Source organism: Chiloscyllium punctatum, chromosome 42 (genome assembly GCF_047496795.1).
Source record: "Chiloscyllium punctatum isolate Juve2018m chromosome 42, sChiPun1.3, whole genome shotgun sequence".
NCBI classification, from domain to species: Eukaryota; Metazoa; Chordata; class Chondrichthyes; order Orectolobiformes; family Hemiscylliidae; genus Chiloscyllium; species Chiloscyllium punctatum.
This window is the reverse complement of record NC_092780.1, coordinates 47,600,315-47,606,314: the sequence shown is the minus strand read 5'-3', so window position 1 is coordinate 47,606,314 and position 6,000 is coordinate 47,600,315.

The window sequence follows — 6,000 nt, the reverse complement described above, 5'->3', positions numbered from 1 at the left end:
TCAAAAAACTTCAGAAATCTGGAGAAATAAATGAGACCAACTTCCAAAAAATGAAACCAGACGGACCCAATACACCACGCTTCTATGGATTACCCAAAATTCACAAACCAGGAGCCCCCCTCAGATCCTTAGTCTCACTAACCTGGAACACCAACTGACAGACTGGCCAAAGAGCTACACCAAAGACTAAAACACTTAGTAGAAGACTCACGCCACTCCATCCACTCCAACCAAGAATTCCTGAAGACCATCAAAGACACGAAGATAGAAGAGGATGAAATAATGGTCTCCTTTGATGTAACAGCCCTGTTTACACCAATCAACATTAACCTGGTCAAGGAAAAACTGACTACACTATTAGAAGACCCAAAGACACATACACCAAACACCACTACCTTCATCAACAAGAACAGTATCATCAAGCTAGTGGACACTTCACCTTCAAAAACAAAACCTACAGACAAACCAACAGAACACCCATGGGATCTCCGATATCAGGGTTCTTAGCAGAGGCAGTAATGCAGAGACTCGAACAAACAGCTCTGCTGACCATCCAACCCAAACTCTGGGTCCGCTATGTTGATGACACCTTTGTCATCACTAAATGAAACAAATGAGAGGAAACCTTCAAGACCATCAATAATATCCTTACTGGCATCAAATTCGCCAAAGAGGAGGAATAACAACAACAAACTGCCATTCCTAGATGTCACAGCAGAGCGAACAGCCATTGGAACTTCAAACCAGCGTCTACAGGAAAACAACACATACGGACCAAATATTGAACTACAGAAGCAATCATCCCAACACCCACAAATGAAGCTGCATCAGAACGTTATTTCAGTGATCCATCACACACTGTAGCACAGAGGAAAATCACCTATAAAGGGTATTCAAGAAGAATGGGTACCCAATGAACACAGTCCATCGATTTCTCAGCAACAAGCCCAAACAAGCAGACAAAATATGTCCAGAAACCCTAGCCACTCTCCCCTACATCAAAGACATCTCGGAAATGACTGCCAGACTACTCAGACCCCTTGGCATCATGGTAGCACATAAACCCACCAACACACTAAAACAGCAGCTAATGAACTTGAAAGACCCGATACAGACAATGAGCAAAACTAATGTCATTTACAAAATACCATACAAGAACTGTAACAAACACTACATTGGACAAACAGACAGAAAACTAGCCACCAGGATACATAAACACTAACTAGCCACAAAAAGACATGACCCTCTCTCACTAGTATCCTCGGATACAGATAAGGAAGGACACCACTTCGACTGCGACAACACATCCATCCTAGGACAAGCCAAACAGACACACACATGAGAATTCCTAGAAGCATGGCATTCCAACCGGAACTCTATCAACAAACACATCGAGTTAGACTCCATCTACCACCCCCTGAGAAAAGGAACAGAAAGTGATTTTACCACAGAAAATAACATCACAGGAAATGACATCACCAATCTAAAGAAACCCAAACCTATAAATAGAAAGCAGGAATTTTCAGCATCACTTCGCCTGAGGCCCATTGAAGATATTACCTAGTAGGGTAACAAAACGTCTGGAAATGAACCTTCCAGCTCAGCAAGCAAACCTACATCCAATGGGACTAAATAATTTGGGATATCTGGTCAGCATGAAGGAGTTGGAATGAAAGGTCTGTTTCTGTGTTCTATAGTTTTATGATTCAAAGACTATGCCCGTATCTATGCCCTTGTCCGACTTTGACAATGCCCTCATTCCCGACTCCTCCGCCTCTGCCGCATCTCTTCCCAGGATGATGAATTCCACCACAGAAAATCCCAGATAGCTTTCTTCAAAGACTGCAATTTCCCCTCCCACATGGTCGATGATGCCCTCCAGTGCATCTCCTCCACTTCCCGCATCTCCACCCTTGAACCCCAGTCCTCCAACCACAACAAGGACAGCACCTGCCCCCCTCACCCCCGGTTTTCGCCTTCCACCCAACCAACCTCCATATACGTCGCATCATCCTCCGCCACTTCTGCCACGTACAAACAGACCCCACCACTAGGGATATATTTCCCTCTCCACCCCTATCAACATTCCAGAGAGATTATTCCCTCTGCGACTCCCTTGTTAGATCCATGCCCTCCCTCCATCAGCCCTCACTCCACTCCCGGCACCTTCCCCTGCCACCGCAGGAAGTGCAAAACCTGCTCCCACGCCTCCCCCCTCACCCCCCTCCAAGGCACAAAAAGATCCTTCCACAAACGACAGAAATTTACCTGTACTTCCACACACGTCATCTACTGTATCCATTGCTCCTGATGTGGTCTCCTCTACATCAGGGAGACAGGGTGCAGATCTTTTCAAAGTACATCTCTGGGACACCTACATGAAGCGACCCCACTGCTCCATGGCTGAACACTTCAACCTGTAACATTCTTCCAAATTGTCCACTACTCCACCGACTTTAGTGTCATCTGCATGAGCATCTGTTCTGTCCAGCCTGTAATTCTCTTGCATTAGTTTATAAAAGCACTGAGGAGTACTGTACTATCAGAATTACTGCTGTTTGGATAGGCAGTGAATCAGATCTGCTAGTGTATAGTGATGCGGGAGATGCAGGGATTGGGGGGAGTGAGTTAGCTGTGTAGTTGGTTTGGTGGGAGGAGAAGGTTTATGCGCTGAGGGAGTAGCTGGATTGTGGTGGTGGGTGAGGGTTATGTCTCAATTTGGGCAGTGGTTGGGTTCTCTTGGGTTAGTTGGGTTTGGTATGTAGTTGGTTCAGGGATTTTGTTTGAGTTGGGCTCTGCTGTTAATCACAGTTAGTCATGCATGAAAGGGCGATGGTGCTACTGGTAATTACTTAACTAAGCAACAGATGCAAGTCTCTGGTAGGTTGGTATCAGAAATGTTTTCGGAAGGGCTAGGCAGTCCAAATCTGCCCATTGGTAATTTCTTTGATATTTGTTTTGTTTTGAAGAATGAGTGATTGGTTGGGAAGGGGCTGTGACCTAAGAATGGGATTGAATCAAAAATCACATATACCACTCCCGGAGAATGTCATCATCCACTGTCCCAAATTCTTTTCTAACATGACGGGGACTGAATGTAGGACAGCAGAGGTTAAGCAGGTGCTTTGTGCCTGCCATTTTGGGGTCATTGAAAACTGTGAAGCACCTGGAAAACCAGCCAGCTAATCTCTGGGCCAAGACGGTAACACAGTGATGAGAATGTCACAGTCTCACTGATAGTGCAGACTAATTGAATTGTTTGTGATGAAGGAGAATGATACTGCCCAGAGATACTTGTGCTTATGTGCTGATAACCGCCTTACTCAGTAGCTTCACAGATGGGAGAGCAATCAATTGGAGCATCCATCAGATGAGCATCATTCACTCAGCACTCCAGAACTCCAATTACGCTGCTATTAACAACCAAGTCAGATAAGAAACTTCATGATTGAGAAATACAGTTGACTCTGTTTAATTGAAAGTTGTTTCACTCACATTATTGACTCATTAATCATTTTAATGTCAAAAATGACTTTGCTTATTACTTAAAAAAAAGGCATATTTTGTCAAAGCTTCTCATCTTTCACACATTAGGCAAACTTGCTAGAATGGCAATTCATGGGGAAACCTACATTTACACTGCATAGGAATGAAAGAAGAGTAAATGACTCGGAATTGGGAGTGGGGGTCATGAGAATGGGTTTTGGGCAATATTTAACAGTTGCTGAGAGGTGACCAGTTTTTGTGGTGATGATTTTGTGAGGCCCCCCCCCCATCCATCACTACATTACTTTCATACCTTGGTTCCCAGCAGAGATCAGTAGAAGGTCTGCACCATGTTGAGAACATGGGCACAGTAGAGGCCCCATGGTAGACTCAGGCATTGAACACATCCCTGCAATTGCTGGGCACAGGTCTGAGGCTTCAGGCAGCCACGTTGTATTTTGCTTCTGCTGTTCAGTGGGCACTTTCATTGCTGCACAAGACCTCAATCTACAGACACCTGAGAAGCACCTTCCATTAAAGGTGGAAGTCTGAGGCTGGCTTGGCTTGGCAACACACCTACATTTTCTCACTAAGATCAGAAAGCCCATGCAATGCTGACTTTCCACTGACGCAGCAGAACAATTGCTGGGATAATTATGACATTTGAATCTGTTCTACACTGCTAAGATCTGAATCCCTTTCATCTCAACACATGATACAGCCTTGAAAAAAAAGCTGGAGCTCTATTTAACCATAATAATATATTCATTTTGACTTTGAATGAGCTAAGATCTCACTGTACAAGGGCAGCTCTATGAGTGATGAAGCTCTTAAAGGAATTTAGCTACATCTGGCATTGACTTTGATTAACATTCTCCACTTTTTTTTAATTTCAGAGACTTTTAAAAATTTTTCAGGTAAAACGAACAGTATTTGGAATAATTCCAATATGAGCAGGTTGGAATATACAGAATGGCTCAGAACCATACCACTTTACAAACTATTGTTCTTGGAGACAATATCCTAACCACGTTTTAAATGATGTTGAGACTGTTCCCTTTCAATCTCCAGATTGAGCAAAACAGCTCCTTTTCTGTATCAAGACATGGGCATTTCTGGATTTTGGTTGGACGACTGAACTCCCAAGTTCAAAATGAAAATGACAGTCAAGTGGAAACCAAACAATTTTGGTGCACAGTTGAAACTATCTTGACTTCAGTTAAATATCTTCACTTTGGTTGCCAGGAAGATGCTCAGGACAAATTCCCCAGCTCAACAACAGGAGAGAGTCACTACATGAATCTAACATTAACTGCTATTAAAAACCCCCGCACAGGATACCTTGATTTTAAAAGCTATGCTTGAACTCATACCAGTAAGGCCAGGAGTGAAGAAATTAAATTTATTTGACATAAAAGAGCACATGCTTTACCAAGGAAAATATCCAATTTAGAATCATATAATTCCTACAGAGCAGAAAAAGGCCATTTGAGTCCACATCAACTCCTCAAAGAGCATCCCAAATATACCTGTAACCCTGCATTACTCAAGGCTAATCTACCTGGCCCACATATCCCTGAACATTATGGGTAATTTAGAATGTCCAATCCACCAAGCCTGCACATCCCTAGACACCACAGACAACTTAGCATAGCTGAATTGAACTAACCTGCTCATCTATGGACGGTGGGAGAAAACTGGAGCATCTGGAAACACGAGGAGAATGTACCAACCAACTCCACACAGGCAGTCTCCAAAAGCTGAAATCAAACCCAGGTCCATGGCGCTGGGAGGCAGCAGTGCTAACCACTGAGCCACCATACCACACTAAATTAGTTCAATCTGTAGCAAAAGAAGGGAGTCAACAATACTTGGTTCTTTCAAGCTGCATTTATATACTGCCTTTCACAACCTGAGGACTTCCTAAAGCACTTTATGGTCAATGAAACCTTTGACATTAAATGCAGTCATTGTTGTAATGTAGGAAATGTACTAACCAATCTGTCCTTGTTTAACAATGTGATGGCCTGATTTTCTTTTAGAGATGATGTTTGAGGGTAAATGACTAGCATACTGGATATAACCCTCCTGATTTTCTTGTACTGGTGCCATTGATTCTTTTACATCCAGCTGAGAGAAGGGAGGCGACTTGGTTTAATGTCTCATTCCAAAGGCAGCACATCGGACAATACTGCAAGGGGAGGGATAATTATTTAGATTGCGTTGTTTCAGCAAACATCACCTGCCCCACCTGTTGAAGGGTGTCTGGAACTAAGACAGGACTGTTTGGTCACCCCAGGACCAACAAGTGGAAGGAGATCAGCCTTAATCCTGAGGGAGTGCCTGAGTAGATGCTTTGACACTCATTAATCACTCATCTGTACAATATGGAACAAATAAAGTGAACACAAACTCAAATACTATTGTAGTCTCTTTAGTTTGCTTCAATCATGTTTTTGAATACAGGCATTCATCTTTGCCACCAAAGAATATTCACAGCAGGTTATTCTTCCG